The sequence below is a fragment of the Rhinatrema bivittatum genome, chromosome 1 (assembly GCF_901001135.1).
Source record: "Rhinatrema bivittatum chromosome 1, aRhiBiv1.1, whole genome shotgun sequence".
NCBI lineage: Eukaryota > Metazoa > Chordata > Amphibia > Gymnophiona > Rhinatrematidae > Rhinatrema > Rhinatrema bivittatum.
In genome coordinates, this window is record NC_042615.1 from 548,311,553 (window position 1) to 548,327,926 (window position 16,374).

The 16,374-nt window shown below is 40.5% G+C and overlaps 1 protein-coding gene across 1 annotated transcript in view; it reads left to right on the top strand.

Moving 5' to 3' along the window:
* Positions 1 to 16,374, top strand: part of GCNT1 (glucosaminyl (N-acetyl) transferase 1) — a 211,208-nt gene that overhangs the window by 146,328 nt on the left and 48,506 nt on the right. The window lies entirely within an intron of this gene.

Below are 16,374 nucleotides of genomic sequence, written 5' to 3' on the forward strand. Positions count from 1 at the left end.
CTCTCCTCTTGTGTGACCTCAAGGCTACATGGGTTGACTGCACAGTATCTGTTTGTCTTACAAGAGATTAACCAGCAATAAAGATCCTTGGGTAAAAGGGTGTATCCCCTGCATCAATAACCAAGCCATCCTAACTGCTGAATCATATGGATCAGCAAGTTGAGGCAGATGCTATATTGCAAAATTACAAATATCCATCAGACTCATGAAAACAGAGCAGGGTTTTCAGATTAGTGTTTATTTACCTTAATTAAAATGGCTTCAGTGTGGTTTAGCTGGCCTATACAAGACATCTATTGTCTTAAATTATATTATATGAGGTCTATGCACTAAAGGTTAGCGTGCACATTAACAATGTTTGGAATGCACAAAAATGAGCGTGCAATGCACTAATGGCCAGCTGTGCATGCTAAATGGATTCTGACCAATGTTAGTGTATATGTGCTAAAATTAACGCACACTCACATTGGAACTGGGGAAATAAGTCTTTAGTGAGCAAGTGTAAAATATGGGGGTTATGCTGTCCTCCATGTGCTGTTTTACACACACCTGCTAAACCTAAAAGTTAACATCTTCCACAGTCTAGGGACCAATGCCCATTCAGAATGGATTTTTTTCATGCTTGTCTCCTGGAGGAACAGAGACTTATGCGAAGTGGCACCATAACACTTTTTTGTCCCAGCATGTTACAAAGCAGCACTAAGGGTCAGCAGGTGCCATTTTTAAAAAATGGTGCTGATGGGATAGAAGTGAGCACAGTTTGCTCCTGTCCCTAGAAGGCCTGCCCCATATGCGGCGAGTTTGCTGGGGGGGGGGGGGGGCTTTGGGGGACGTGCAGGGGCCAGAGAAGCCTTTGGAGTAACTATTAAAAAAATGGGTGGCGCATTGGAGAGGAGGGACTTTACCACATTTAAGTCCCACAAAGGGCTGAGGGCCCATTACACTCCTAAACTAGTCTTATTGCAAGTGGGGGTTATAGAGGGCCTCCAGGCCAGTATTATTACAAGCAGAGGGGCAGAGGATGCCCATTGTGCCAGTGGGACATTTCAGTTTTACTTGGTGGGGGTCTCACATGCGCTGTGCCAGTTTGTGATTTCTGAGTCAGGTTCACACATTGCCATGGCCAGGAATGTATGAAATTTCTGGCTATGGCAATGTGAAAACAATGTCTTGCATAGTTTAGCTATGAATGATAATGAGTTTGAAGCTCATTAGTATCTGTAGTAAAACTGAGCACAGAATGGCTATTAACCTGCAGAAAATACTGCGGGTTGGAACATTGGCCTCCTAGTATTAAGCCAAGCCTCCTCCTGGCCCAGCTTTAGAGAGGAAGTGTGTGTGTGTGTGTGTGTGTGTGTGGGGGGGGGTGCCAGGAGATGCCAGTTGAGGGTCTGGAGGGGACAGTGATGTAGGAGCAGGCAGCTCTCCTACTTAACTTTTTTAAATCACCAGAGGCAGGTGAGGTGCTGGGAGGGCTGATGATAGCCCCGGCCACACACTTTTTTATGAGTTAGAGATGGGGAAATCCTAGAGCATGGGCAGCATTAGGCAGTCATATTCAGAAAATGCTGAGTGGCTTAATTTTAGGCACCTCAGTTATAGGGGCCAGAAAAAATTTAAGTGCTCTTTTCAGCCCAAAACCTAGGGACCTAATTCCCTCATTTATCAAAATGCACTAAGGTGTTTTTGCATGTGTTAAGGGCTTATTGCATGCGAAAAGTATTGTTAACACATGTAGTTTGAAGCTCCCAGAGTGTTCACCTAGCTATCAGAGAGCTTGAGGGAGGGGAGAGAGAGATAGAAAGCCAAACCATGCTGCCAGCACACTAGATACGTATTTATATCTCTATGGGAAGCCCACCTAGTAACTCGAGGTGAGGTTTAGGTATTAGTGTAGGGGTTAGGGGCCACTTTGACATTCAAAATGAGATGTACGAAAAGAACAGTGCTCTCTTGTGAAGATTTGATGACCCTCGGAGTGAGGAAACTCACGCAAAGATGAGATTTGTGCAATGTTCTCTCAACCTAGATTGATGTTACCCAGGTAGAGAGTCCATCAAGCTAGGTTGAGAGAACATTGCACAAATCTCATCTTTGGGTGAGTTTCCTCACTCCGAGGGTCATCAAATGTTCACAAGAGAGTACTGTTCTGTTCATACGTCTCACATTGAATGTCAAAGTGGCCCCTAACCCCATACACTAATACCTAGAGGCTTGGTGATGCTTCTGTTTTTCCATTTATAATATACAGAGTCTAGCTTATTGGAGTTTCCAGTTCAGTTTCTCTCTTCACATTTCTATTTATATTTTATGATCTCTTTAATCTCTGTTTGATCAGGTTCTGTCTCTGTTCTGTTTGTGTAAGCAAGGTGAGGTATTTTTTTTAGTATGTATAGTTTCTATGTAGGAATATAGAGCAAACTGGTTTGTTTTGCTTTCTTAATAGGAAGTGTTAGAGGCTGGTGTAATGTTTACCTTTTCATAGATAGGGTTGTTCCTAGTACTGTTTTGGTATGGGATTCTTACTATTTTGTTGGCTGTCCAAGGACCAAACCCACATCTATGTTGTGTTACATTAGGACTATATGGTTTTCAAGTGTCTTTTTTTGCAGGGTTTTCTGGTTGGTGCACGAGCTTTTGAGGATCGTCCACTTTGTTAGATGCATTGTGTGTTGGTTATTGGGGAAAACAACAAAAATGTTGTGTTAAAAAAAAAAGAATGGGGGGGGAGGGGCAGCACAGCAATTTTTCACACAGGGCAGCAAAAGTTCTAGCACCGGCCCGAGTGAGGCTAAATGGTAAATTTTCCTAGTGGAGAAAGGTGAATACTGGAGTGCCCTGGAGATCTGTTCTGGGACCAGTGCTTTTTAATACATTTATAAATGACCCGAAAATGAGGATAATGAGTGAGGTGACCAAATTTGCCGATGACACCAAATTATTCAAAGTTGTTAAATCACAAGAGGATTATGAGAAATTGCAAGAAGACCTTGCAAAACTGGGAGACTGGGCATCCAAATGGCAAATGAAATTTAATGCGGGCAAGTGCAGAGTGATGCACTTGGGGAAGAGTAACCCAAATTATAGCTACACAATGCAAGGTTCCACATTATGAGTCACCACTCAGGAAAAAGATCTAAGTGTTATTGTTGATAATACTTTGAAATCTTCTGCTCAGTGTGCAGAGGCAGCCAAGAAAGCAAATAGAATGCTAATAATTATTAGGAAAGGACTGGAGAATAAAACAGAGACTATCATAATGCCTCTGTATCACACCATGGTGCGACCTCATCTTGAGTATTGTGTGCAGTTCTGATCACCACATCTCAAAAAAGTCAGAGCAGAATTAGAAAAGATACAGAGAAGGGCGACCAAAATAATAAAGGGGATGGAACAATTCCCCATTTTATTTATTTTTTTATATACTGAGATTCGATCTGAGAAATCACATTGGTTTACATTCAGGTACTGTAGGTATTTCCCTATCCACAGAGGGCTTACAATCTAGGTTTTGTACCTGAGGCAATGGAGGGTAAAGTGACTTGCCCAATGAACAAAGGCTAAAGAAGTTAGGATTCTTCAGCTTGGAGAAGAGATGGCCTATAAAATAATGAGAAGAGTGGAATGAGTAAATGTTAATCGGTTGTTTACTCTTTCAAAGAATACAAAGACCAGGGGACACACAATGAAGTTACTAGCTGATACATTTAAAACTAATAGGAGAAAATATGTTTTTATTCAAGGCATAATTAGGCTCTGGGATTTGTTGCCAGAGGATGTGGTGAAAGCTGTTAGTGTAGCTGTGTTAAAAAAAAGATTTGGATAAATTTCTGGAGGAAAAGTCCATATACATATACATACATATACAATTATTAAGGCAGATTTGAGGAAATCCATATTTATCCCTGGGATAAGTAGCAGCATGGAATCTATCTTCCCCTTGGGATCCTGCTAGGAACTGGCTATTGTTGGAAACAGGATGCTGGGCTTTATGGACCTTTGGTCTGATCCAGTATTGCACGACTTATGTTCTTATGTTAAGTGTTTTGCATTCAAGTGTAAGTGTGGAAGAGTTACTGAATGTATGGGAAAGACTATGGAAAGTTGTATATATTTAAATATGTAATATATGTGTGCAGTGTGGTCAGACTGCTTTTTTGTATTCAGTTATAGATGAAAACAAATTAAAAGTGATTCAACACAATAAACAGATACAATTGTATATTCTGGTGGGGCATTATGTGTAGGAAGATAACTAAAATATTAAAGTAGCATGTTTGCGGAATCATGTTTATGGTGTACAGCAAAGAGCAATTGTTAACAATATGAAGTATAATTCTAAATGAAGAATGACAGAAAAACATGTATTTTAATACTGGATTGCAAGATTTTTAATTTTGAAACCATACATACATATAACATACACTGCTATTGTAAACTGTATTCTTGTATTGCTTAATCTATATGACTTTTAGCATAGCTGTTCAATTGTTAATGAAACAAACCTTAATCATTTATATTTTACTCTGTGTATTTGATATATTGTAGAAAAATGCATTTGAATATAAAATAGAATACCTGTAATTCTAGGTAATCTACTAAATTTTAGGTAGATACTACTGTATAATAGCGACTAATGCAATATATAATTATTATATTGGGATTTAAAAAAAAAACAAAAAAACAAGAATGCCTGTTTTAGCAATTACTATAGTTAACCCTTCTCTCTGTGTGCCATTGGCACACCAAGTGTAGAGCTGTATAAATCTGGATGATAGTTGGTAGCTATTGCCACACTAGGCTACTCATTGGAACAAATTCACCCAAATCTTTAGACTCAAAAAATATCAGAAAGATATCTGTCAACCATGGCAAATAAAAATATTCAATAAAATGTGTTGTTTATTTGCCCTCTGTAAGTTACATTACATTATACATGACCCTTACCATCCTTTTGTTGGATATTTAGAGTCACTCTTGTGATGTCACCAACATCTGGAACAGTGTCATGGAAGCTCACTAAATAAAAATAGGCCATGTCTGTAAAGAAACTATTATCATAATGATATAGAAGTTAATGACAATGCTCTACAGGCATTAGGGAGATCTCACACATGCATGCTGATATCAGAAAAAAGAGCAAAAATTGCTTTCATGCGTATTGCATGTCCTAATCTAAAGCATTGCACAGCAAGGACCCTTCAGAACCAACCAACACATCTCTGCTTTGTCCAAATCAGAAATTATCCATATCACCCACTTTTAGGACAGTGTTCACTGTTCAGTCACGTCTAAACACTGTAAGTTGCTAATAAAATGATTTGTAAATAGAGGTTAAGGTTAGGAAAATGAGGAAAGCATGAACATCTGATCAGGATGACACAACAATCTTCCAGTTACATCTCATTGAGGAAGTGACATTATATCAAAGAGGCGCATTGGTACCTCTTGGCCATCATGTACAGTACAACCATCGTGGATGTCATGGTTGAATGAAAGCAACCATGGCATCTACAAAGGTTTGGATGCATAACTGAAATAGAGCTATTATCCTATCATTTGGCAGAATTCTGTCAACAGTAGAATGTATGAATGTGAAGATAGCAGTGACTTGTGATACAGAGGGCAAAGATGCCCCCACCTCCAGCTGTTGTTCCTGGACCACTATCCGGATTGGAGAGTCCTAAATCATTTGATGGTAAAAATCTTACTCATATGTGTTACACGTTTTCCTTTTCCTTTGCATAACATGGCCAGCTGTTATTAGCCATAGGGTTTCATTTATTTCCTGCTTTCCTCTATCCATCTGTTTCATTATGTCATCTGTCTGTTTTCCTGCTCTCCGTAGATGTTGTGTTAAAGGTAGGTGTTTCATGCGGTTCAATAAGGTTTAAGTAAGGATTTAAGTTCTTGCTCGCAATCACACAAAAAAACAGTTTTAAAGTAGATCTGGTTTAAAATGGATTACAGTGGCTAGATGAAGCTTTTTGAAAACTTATCCCCCTCAATACTGGTTTACAGAAAGGGCCCAGGTGTGGGCTTAGGATGACGACGGGAATGTATGTGAGGATATTTGATTCTGAAATCCCTGTGTACACTAAAAGTACCTACAGATTCTGCTGGCCTCAAATCAGCGCACAGGTCCTGCAAGCTGCTCATGGGGTTTAACAATTGCCCCCATAATAAGTACAGGAGTAAAAGCAACCACATCAGGCAAAAGGATGACCCCAGTTTGCCTAGGAGCAGCAGTGAAGGCAGAGACAGATCCAGTCCTATAATACCCTCCCAACACACATACTACCATACCCTCAGCACTCAAAAAAGAAGCTGATAGGAAATATTATTTTTGCTCTAATTTTTTCTGTTATATTTTGTATATAAAATGAATATGTTTGTTGGAATTGTACTGTGAAATTGCAGTTCCTGCTTTTTGGGTGTTCTGGGTATATCAGAAGTGTAGTTCGGGATATCTATCCCACTGTTTTTCTTTTCTGTTACTGTTTTTATCCCCAGCACCTCCTCCAGAAGGAGGGTAGAATCTTGGAATATCTGTGCAGAAGAGATGGTGGAGACAAAAATGATAACAGAATTAAAACTTCAGTGGGATAAACACAGAGGATCCCTGGAAACATGAGGATGTTAATGAAGCACTGACGTAATCTGCACAGAACAGCAGTTACAATCCTAAACAGCAGTGGTATGATTGCATCTGGCCTCCAAGACAGCACTGAGGTAAATCTGCTTGGAGTATACCTAGGGGAATTCTGTGCTCACAATTTTAAAGTTCTACAAAATTCTGCATACTTTATATTGGTCAAAAAACCCACATTATACATCTGCCTTTGAGTAATTAACTTAAAATGCAATATAGAATAGTTATTATTACTCAAAGATGCAGAGTTTTAAATGTTTTGAGCAGAATTCCCTTAGAAGTACCCTCTCTCCCCTGGCCAGACCCTTTTCCCTTGCCCTCTCAGACTCTAACTTCTCTGCATGCCACTATTTCTCCCCTGCTCCTCCAGATTCAACCCCTTCCACTATCTCTACCCCAGCCCTCCATTTCTAGAATTTGACCACTCTCTCATACAGCCCTTCACACATAGGACTGGCATGATCATCAGGCGGGACTAGGCGGTTGCCTAGGGTGGCATCAGTGGGCAGGGTGCCGTTGGCATGCACCGTTTTAAAAAATGTGAAAGTCATGGAACACTTGCTAGGTTTGCATGATACATGACAGAGAGAGAGAGAGAGAGCGAGAGCATTGTAAGAGGGTGACCATAACTACCACTGTCAGAGGGCACATTCAACTCAGGGTGAAGATGAGGAGGGGAGGCAGAGTTACATTGGTCTGCAGTGCCTAGGGCGCTACAGGCCCTTGCACCAGCCCCGTTCAAACAGACTCCCTCTGTTCCACTCTCACACACACATATATACAAAGCCTCACTTAAGCTTCCTCCCTTCATCCCCCCCCCTCACAGGCTCCCTCCCTCTCTAGTTCTCACATACACACACACATACACAGACCTTTACATAGGCTCCCCCTCTCTCTCTCTTGCACACACACGCCTTTTACACAGGCTCCCTCTGTCCTTCTCTCGCACACACACACACCCACCCTCACCCAGGCTCCCTTTGTCCTCTCACACACAGACCCTCACATAGGTCCCTTCTCTCTCTCGCGCACACACACATACTCTCATATAGCCATAATCTCTTATAGCCACCCTCTCTCTCACACATATCCCCCCACACATGCTCTATCTCTCTCTCTGGCAAACACACACTCACACAAGCTGCTTCTCTTTTGCATGCTCATACACCCCTGCATATAGGCTCTCTCACACACACACACACACCCCCTCACAAAATTCCTCTCAAACCACCCTCAATCAGGCATGCAGGCTCCAAATCAAACACATACAGACACATACACACTCCTGTGCCTGTCATTCTGCACACACACACACACACACATGCTCACAGGCCACAGGTCACACACAAACATGCTCACAGGCCACTTCAATATTGTCAGCTGTTCACTGCTCAGCCGCAAGTGGGATGGGCTCGCTTGCTGCCCCTCCCGGGGGCCTCCATTGTCTTCAGCTGCAAGAGGGATGCCTGCCGGGCATCTCAAAATTCAAAGCAAAAAACATAATTTTGCACAGGAGAGGAAATCTGCACTAATTCTGTGCCCCGCAGTAGCACAAAAATCCCCCAAGAATTCTGCTGTAGTACCACTGCTGTTACAGCTCTAATCAGCAGTGGTACTACAGCACAAGGCTTCTAAGGAGACTGGGGTGACTTGTATGGAAGAACCAAGCTTGAAAAGCCAAACTCAGTGTGTGGTGGCAATCAAAAACGCAAATAGAATGTTAGAAATGATTTGGAAAAGAGTAGAGAACAAAACAAGAATATCATAATGCACATGAGTGTTGTGTGCAGTTCTGATCACCCCTTCGCAAAAAAAGATGGAAAAGCTCCCTTATGGAGAAAGGCTAAACAGATTAGGGCACTTTAGCTTGGAAAAGAGATGACTGAAAGGGGATATAATTGAGATTTATAAAATCATGAGTGGGGAGGAATGGGTAAAAAGGGAATGGTTTGTTAACCCTTTCAAACAACACTAGGACAATGATTCCAAGAAACTAGCAATCAGCAGATTTAAAACAAGTCATAGGAAGCAGTTTTTTTACTCTGTGCACAATTAAATTATGAAATCTGTTGCCAGAAGACATGGTCAAGGCAATTAACATAGTGGGGAAAATCCATAAATAGTTATTAGCCAGGTAGCCTTGGGAAAGCCAGCACTTATCCCTGAGAGTGAGGTAAAAGAAATGGATCAACTATTGGGGTTCTGATGGATTCTTGTGACCTGCACTGGCCATTGTCATCAACAGGATGCTGGGCTCGATGGATCTTGGTCTGACCCAACATGGTACTTCTAATGTTCTTACTTCAATGAGAATTGAGGGACTGAATTTTTATTTTTGCCACAGCATCACTAACCTCGTTGGCTATGGGGATTCTTGCAAAACTTGTTAGTAAGACAGAGAAGGAGTCTGGGTGTTAGCTTAAGTATTGATTTTGTAAGAAGCAAAATTGAATATGCCAAGGCCTAAAATAGCCTACTAGCAGAATTGTTGGAGGCCATCACTGTGGAGATTTTGGACATGATTGTGACAGATGTTTAGTACAGTGGTGGGAAAAGGATTGAGAGGACAGGTAAAAATCATGGGGGAGGGAAGAGCTGGTATTGGGTTGTATGAGTGATTTTACATATGCATCTACCCAATTGGATGAACTTTAACTATGCTGACTGGACAGACATTTGGATCTTTATCTGCCTTCATTTGCTATTTTACTATGTAATGTGAAGGAAGTGTGAATATGAAATATGGGTTTAGTAGACTGTGTAAGAGATAAATGAAGGTATATAGTACATAAGAACATAAGAAATTGCCATGCTGGGACAGACCAAGGGTCCATCAAGCCCAGCATCCCGTTTCCAACAGAGGCCAAAAACCAGGCCACAAGAACCTGGCAATTACCCAAACACTAAGAAGAACCCATGCTACTGATGCAATTAATAGCAGTGGCTATTCCCTAAGTATAATTGATTAATAGCCATTAATGGACTTCTCCTCCAAGAACTTATCCAAACCTTTTTTGAACCCAGCTACACTAACTGCACTAACTACCTTCTCTGGCAACAAATTCCAGAGCTTTATTGCGTGTTGAGTGAAAAATAATTTTTTCCAATTAGTCTTAAATGTGTTACTTGCTAACTTCATGGAATGCCCCCTAGTCCTTCTATTATTCGAAAGTGTAAATAACCGAGTCACATCTACTCGTTCAAGACCTCTCATGATCTTAAAGACCTCTATCATATCCCCTCTCAGCCGTCTCTTCTCCAAGCTGAACAGCCCTAACCTCTTCAGCCTTTCCTCATAGGGGAGCTGTTCCATCCCCTTTATCATTTTGGTTGCCCTTCTCTGTACCTTCTCCATCGCAACTATATCTTTTTTTAGATGCGGCGACCAGAATTGTACACAGTATTCAAGGTGCGGTCTCACCATGGAGCGATACAGAGGCATTATGACATTTTCCGTTCTATTAACCATTCCCTTCCTAATAATTCCTAACATTCTATTTGCTTTTTTGACTGCTGCAGCACACTGAGCCGACGATTTTAAAGTATTATCCACTATGATGACTAGATCTTTTTCCTGGGTGGTAGCTCCTAATATGGAATGTTGCCTGGTGCTAGAAGTATTCATCATGGGTGAAATACGCTTGTAAATATAACAATTATATTACAGCACTATATAAATATCTTGCTATTGATTCAATTCTGACGATACATTATATCAGTGCTTCTCAACCCAGTTCTCAGGGCACACCTAACCAGTCATGTTTTCAGGATATCCACCATGAATATGCATGAGAGAGATTTGCACACAATGAGAGCAGTGCATTGTGGATATCCTGAAATCTTGATTAGTTAGGTGTGCGCTGAGGATTGGGTTGAGAAGCACTGCATTATATAATCCCATAGAATTATGCTGGCTAAGTAGAAGACAGATGGAAATGTGAAAATTAGTTTGGATACATGTTAATAAAGACCTGGTTATTTGAGCAGGCGTTTAATGAAGCAAATGGAGTCAATAGTTGACAGCTTATACAGCTTTTAAGATACTAACTTTTAGCAAGTTTTAGTTTATAGCCTTATTAGTAAGAGGATAAATTCCTTAATATTGGTTTAGGAAGGTAAGGGTAGAATCCTCAGAGCCAAGTAATTCTATTAAATTCTGAGAGATTAATGTTAGAATTAGTTGATGAAATATTGTGCACAAACGTGTAGTACTATGTTAGGAATCAATTTTAGGAATTTAATTTTATGCTTGTTTTATTATTGAATGTTTGCATATTTTAGGTTTATTTTATTGTGATTCAATTGAGATGTAATTGTACTGTACTGAGATGCATTTGTCGTATTGTTAACTGTCTTGATATCTTCTGAGGAAGGTCGGTATATAAAAATGAACAAATAAATAAATAAATAAAGTATGTTGTATTCAGGTGTGAGTGTGGAGGTGTGACTGAATGAATGTATGTGTGAAAGTGGATGTAAAGCTATGCAACAAAGGAAACAGAGGCCTAGATGATGAAAACAGAAATGTACAAATGTCTACCTGCATGTAGGCGTTAGATTAGGCCAAAGCAGTTTCTAAACAATTAGTGCTATAATTTCATCCAGGAGAAGTAACACAGCCCTTAAAAAACAACATTGCATGGAAAGGGTATGTCAGAGGACAATTTTCATCACCAAAATGGCATAGCTGATTATTGTGAAAGAAAAAAATGAGGACCTAAGGTTTAAAAATTTGATCGGTATCATACTGAGTTCATGAGTTGTGCCACAGTGGATCTATATACAACCAACAAGGACTGAATTACATAGTCTGGATAAACAAATAAGCATGGGTGTAGCTTGCTTATTGCGGCGGTTACTACCCCTAACTAATTAAGCTAGATATTTCACTTAGATGCAGCTCCAATACTGCTCTCTGCATTAATGTGGGGGTGGAAGGGAAATAGAACCAAAAGGTTACTAAGAGCCAAGAGTAACATAAGTATGAGAAAAAAAAGTGCGAAGCTTGCTGGGCAGACTGGATGGGCCGTTTGGTCTTCTTCTGCCGTCATTTCTATGTTTCTATGTTACTAATAAATGTTAACAAATTCCAAAATATAATCATCTCCTCAAAAAGGTATTTTGAAATTTTGGTGCTTAGAAATGATCCATGACTTCAAAAAGATACATGAAAAACAAAAATTCCTGAAGCCAGAAATGCTCTTAAAATTATTTCATAAATGAAAAAAAAAAAGCTACTCCCCTGTGTAGCTGAAAATGCATTCCATATCCTGACAATGTTTCTGCATCTACACGCCTGCTTCTCAAATATGAGTTCTTCACAGCTAAGATCACTTACAATTACAGAGCAAAAGTGTCCCAAACAACTTTCCAATACGAGATGGACACCATCTCAACTTAGTTTACAAAGAGCTAAAACAAGCCCTCAGCCTTATAGACAGGCTCTAAATGAGATATACCACATTCAGTGGGCTGATTGGAAAGACATACACCATATTTTAGACATTGTTTGCATTTATAATAATGTTTTTAAAAAAAAGTAATATCCCCGTAAAATTCCCCGCTTACTTCCTATGTGGAATTTTAATAGCATTTATTTTTTAAATATCTTTTCGGGTTGAAGATTATATTTTGAAATATGTTGGTGCTTGCCAGTAAGTACCCTAAAAGTGTTAAAATCTTGGGTCCTCCATTTTGTTTTGTGTTTCACACTTTTGAGGTGACCTCATTGCCTTTTCTGTTTTTTTGTTTTACCTGAAACTTGATGTCTTCTGCTCAGCTAAACGCATGTGCAGGCATCCCTAGTACACACACTTTTAAGCAGGGCTTTCCTGGGGGTATTGGGAAGTCAGGCAAAGCGTGCAGTACATGTAGGTTGCATTTTCAAAAGCAAGCATGCTGTTTTGTCCCCACTCCCAACCCCCTTCAGCTGTCTGCAAATAACAGGTATCACACGTGTAGCTGCTTTTCGTACGCATGCAATGCACGTGCTTTTCCTTTGAACATCGACTGCATTGTACGTGGGTTTGAAGTGCTAGCGTATGTTGCGAACGACACAGGCTACTCAAACCTGCCCTTTCTGGGTCTGCAAATAGGAGCAAGCTGAAGTTTTTAAAATCTTTCCTTTTATTGCGGTTGTATGATAAATTGAAAGAAGAGGGTGTGTTATGTCTGTGCTCCCTAATTTTACTAAGAAATAAATACATTTTAGAAGTATTAAATTGCTCCCATGGAACCTAATGGGAGCTGTGTGGTTATGGCAGGTGACAGCTGGAGGTGATGATACAATACTCATATTTTTGGGTTGTGAGCATGTATATTGGTGACATGGAAGGCATTAGTGGAGTACCTATGGTGTCTCATCCTCTTGTAAAATCTTTTCGATCCATGGTGTATATTTTCTCTACTTTGACAAATATCTCCCCAATATCTACTTTTACAACAGATTTTTTTTTTCTTCCAGTTGCCCCCTCCGAGGCTGAATGATTTTGGGTGAATCAAATCCAATGTTCTGTTTTTTTTTGTTTATCTGTCCCCTGGACAGGTTTGCTGAGGAATGTCAGCCAAATTCCTTTAATGAGCTTCCATACAGCTGACTCGTCTCATTACTGTTGTCTTTGAGCCTTGTTATTGCAGAATGAGCTTTCATAAAATCAAGGTTAAAAAGGGAACGTTCATTTCCTTTTTTTTTAAATATTTTTTTATTTTTACTACAGTAATTCTCAGAAAATCAAAAGCAAAATCCTTATCTATTGGCCAGACTTGTCCATTTCCTTCCCATTTGCTATGGCGCATATTTGTTTTAGGTCTGTCAAGAAACTTTGTGACCTGGTTGCTGTGGAACAGTGCAATTAACCATAGACCACAACTTAACCCACCGCCTCGCAGAGGATGCAGTACATAGGGCGAAACTGTTAATTAATATATGCTGCTGTTCTAAGAAGCAATGCTAATTTGCTTTGTAATTAAGCGAGAGTGCTAGTGCACATCAACTCTCAAATCTGAACCAACACTAGACATTGCTTCCTTAGCCATGCTATGGACCTTTTCAATGATAAATTTCCTGGATCTTGCATGTGTTACATTTAGACTGCCCATATCTAAAATAAGAATAGATATCTGAATGCCACTTTCTACCTTGTGGCCACAGGATTTGCTTGCTCTCTTGTTGACTATTTTGTTTGCATCTGGCCATAGGGAACTAATGTCTAGGGCAGAACTAGACCTCGTGAATTAGGGACTAATTTTCAAAGGAATTAACCTTGTTGCACTTGGGTGTGTGTGTGCGAGTGCACAATTTTTCACTCTGAAATCCTATGTAATAAACCTCTCTACTGGTGAAAGATTGGCATTGCAGCTTAAGGAAGCTAGTGCAGCTATGGCTTGAACAGTAGGAAATGTCTTTTTGCTGCTATCTGTAGATCAGAAATTGGCTGGCTCCAGTGCTTTCTGTGCCATACTTCCTGATAGGAGGCAATTCCACCCTAAGCCTTAGCTTGCACCAACTGTACATAAACAAAACAAGAACAGAACAATAGGGCACCTTTTCAACTATTGCAAGACAAGTGTGCCTGCAGCTCCATACAGTGTTACATCGGTGACCAAAAAGTGACATCTATCAGGCGGGATAAGCTCCTCCAAAATATCTTTGAATGCTAGACATGAATAATCACAGCACAGATCTCAAAGTAATCATGAAAATCACTAAGAAGTGCCAGGTAACATTTAATGGTGCTGTCTGGCACGTTATAAAAGTGGTTCTCCAAATAAATATGGGCACCAGCTTCCTGTCCTGCCTTTCTCCTTTGTCTGGGCACTTGTGATTGCTGAAAAGCACAAGATCAGAGGACACCACATTACAAAATGCGGGATCTACCATCTGCTGCTTTGTAGCAATTTGTGAGTTTCAACAGGAAAGCAAACACTTTTCAGCTATAAGTACAAAATCTAACAACATACAGTGCAATGTTTAATTTTACAAAGCATCCTAGATTGTTTTTTAAATCACCAGCTGGCCATGCAGAACATATAAAATATTTTTGTTTTAAGACTGACACAACCTTTCTAATGATAAGGCCTATCTGGCTCAATTTTCATCTTGTCCTTCCTAAAATATGCTCTTGGAAGATGTGGAAAACTGTGTTTTTAAAGGTCAAGCTGATGGATCACTTTCTAATATTTTGGAGCCAGAATTTTAGAAACAAGTACAATTGCAGACTGTGCATTAATGCATTTTGCCATGTAATAGAGCCATCTGCACTAACAGCCACAGATAGATCATGAATACAATTGCCAGCTGGCTTCCATTTTTCAGGATGAATAAATCCAGTCCTGGTTCTACTCCATGGCATGAAGGGACTTATCATTCTGATCTTCCTATTGCTTTCCACAGGAAAAGCCAGACAACATGTTCCTGCACGTGGAGGAGTAAAACCAGGGCTGGATCAACCTGTCCTGAAAAAAAAATAGGCCCAGCGGACTTCCCCTCAATAAAAAAACGAGGAAGATGCATCTAACTAATTTTTTTTCATAAATACAATGATCCGCCTGCTTAAAAATAAACCAAAGCAGCCAAAGTGAAATACGGAAGCCACTAAATCTTTCTGGCTGTGAAGGCAGAGTGCCCGTAGCAGTGCCCTCGGATCTCTTAAAGGGAAACTGCACGCGGAATGGGGAGCTACAGCAATATTTTTCCGGTGGTTCCTGTTTATTATTCTAAATCTGAAATTATAGAAAGTGGCTGTGAAATTAAAAAAAAAAAAAAAATTAAAATGTAGCCACCAGCTCCCTGCATGTGGAAGCAAATGTGTATTGTGACCTTTCTTTGTTTCCAGCTGAAGTTCGGTAATTAAAAAAAAAAAAAAAATGACAATAATAAATGACATAAAGTAGGTGCAGAAGGCACGAAGAGGAATCAATGGCCGCTTACTTATGTCCTAAAACAAAAATATGGGGACAAAACAAGAGCACAAGGCCCATCCTGATCTACCCCCTTTTTAATGATCAGGAACAACCCAGCAATTTCCACCAGGGAGCGCTGGAAAGTGGTTACTCCTGCAATACAACATTCATATCTGGCACACCAACTCGGAGTTCCTTCCAAAGAAAACTTGTTACTGCAACCTTCAATGAGCAAACCGAAGGGCCTAGAAGCAGGGCTTCCCACACCTTTCCTGGGGAACCCACAGCGAGTGGGGTTCTCAGGATATCCACAAGTGTGGCAGTCAATCTGATTTTACTGTAATTGATGCGTAGACTAGGGCCTCCGGGACACAAAGCCAGACTCAAGTCGGCTACCGAACTGAACAACGATGGAAGCTCTAAGGCTGCAGGACGTGCCAACTTCACCGAGACAGCTAAGATCAATATTTTCTGTGAAGCGAAGACTTGCAGGCTCACGGGGACATTATAGCCTGTTGTTCACTGACCTCCAACAACACTTGGAGACAAGTACTGCTGGTGAAGACATAACAAAAAGCGCAAGCACTTAGAACCGCAAGGCCGAGTAGAAAAGTTTCAGAAAGAAGCCCGCCGTGTGCCGCCCCCCCCCTCCCCCCATCTACGTGTGACCCATGACTGACAGGCGCCTGAACTGAAAATGAATCAGTAGTGTTATAAAATCGCCCAGGCACATGTATGTGCACGCCTTACTTTGCAACTGGGCATGCACAGCCACGCACGTCCGGGTATGAGCCAGGCAACGGGGGGGATTTTATAAGAGG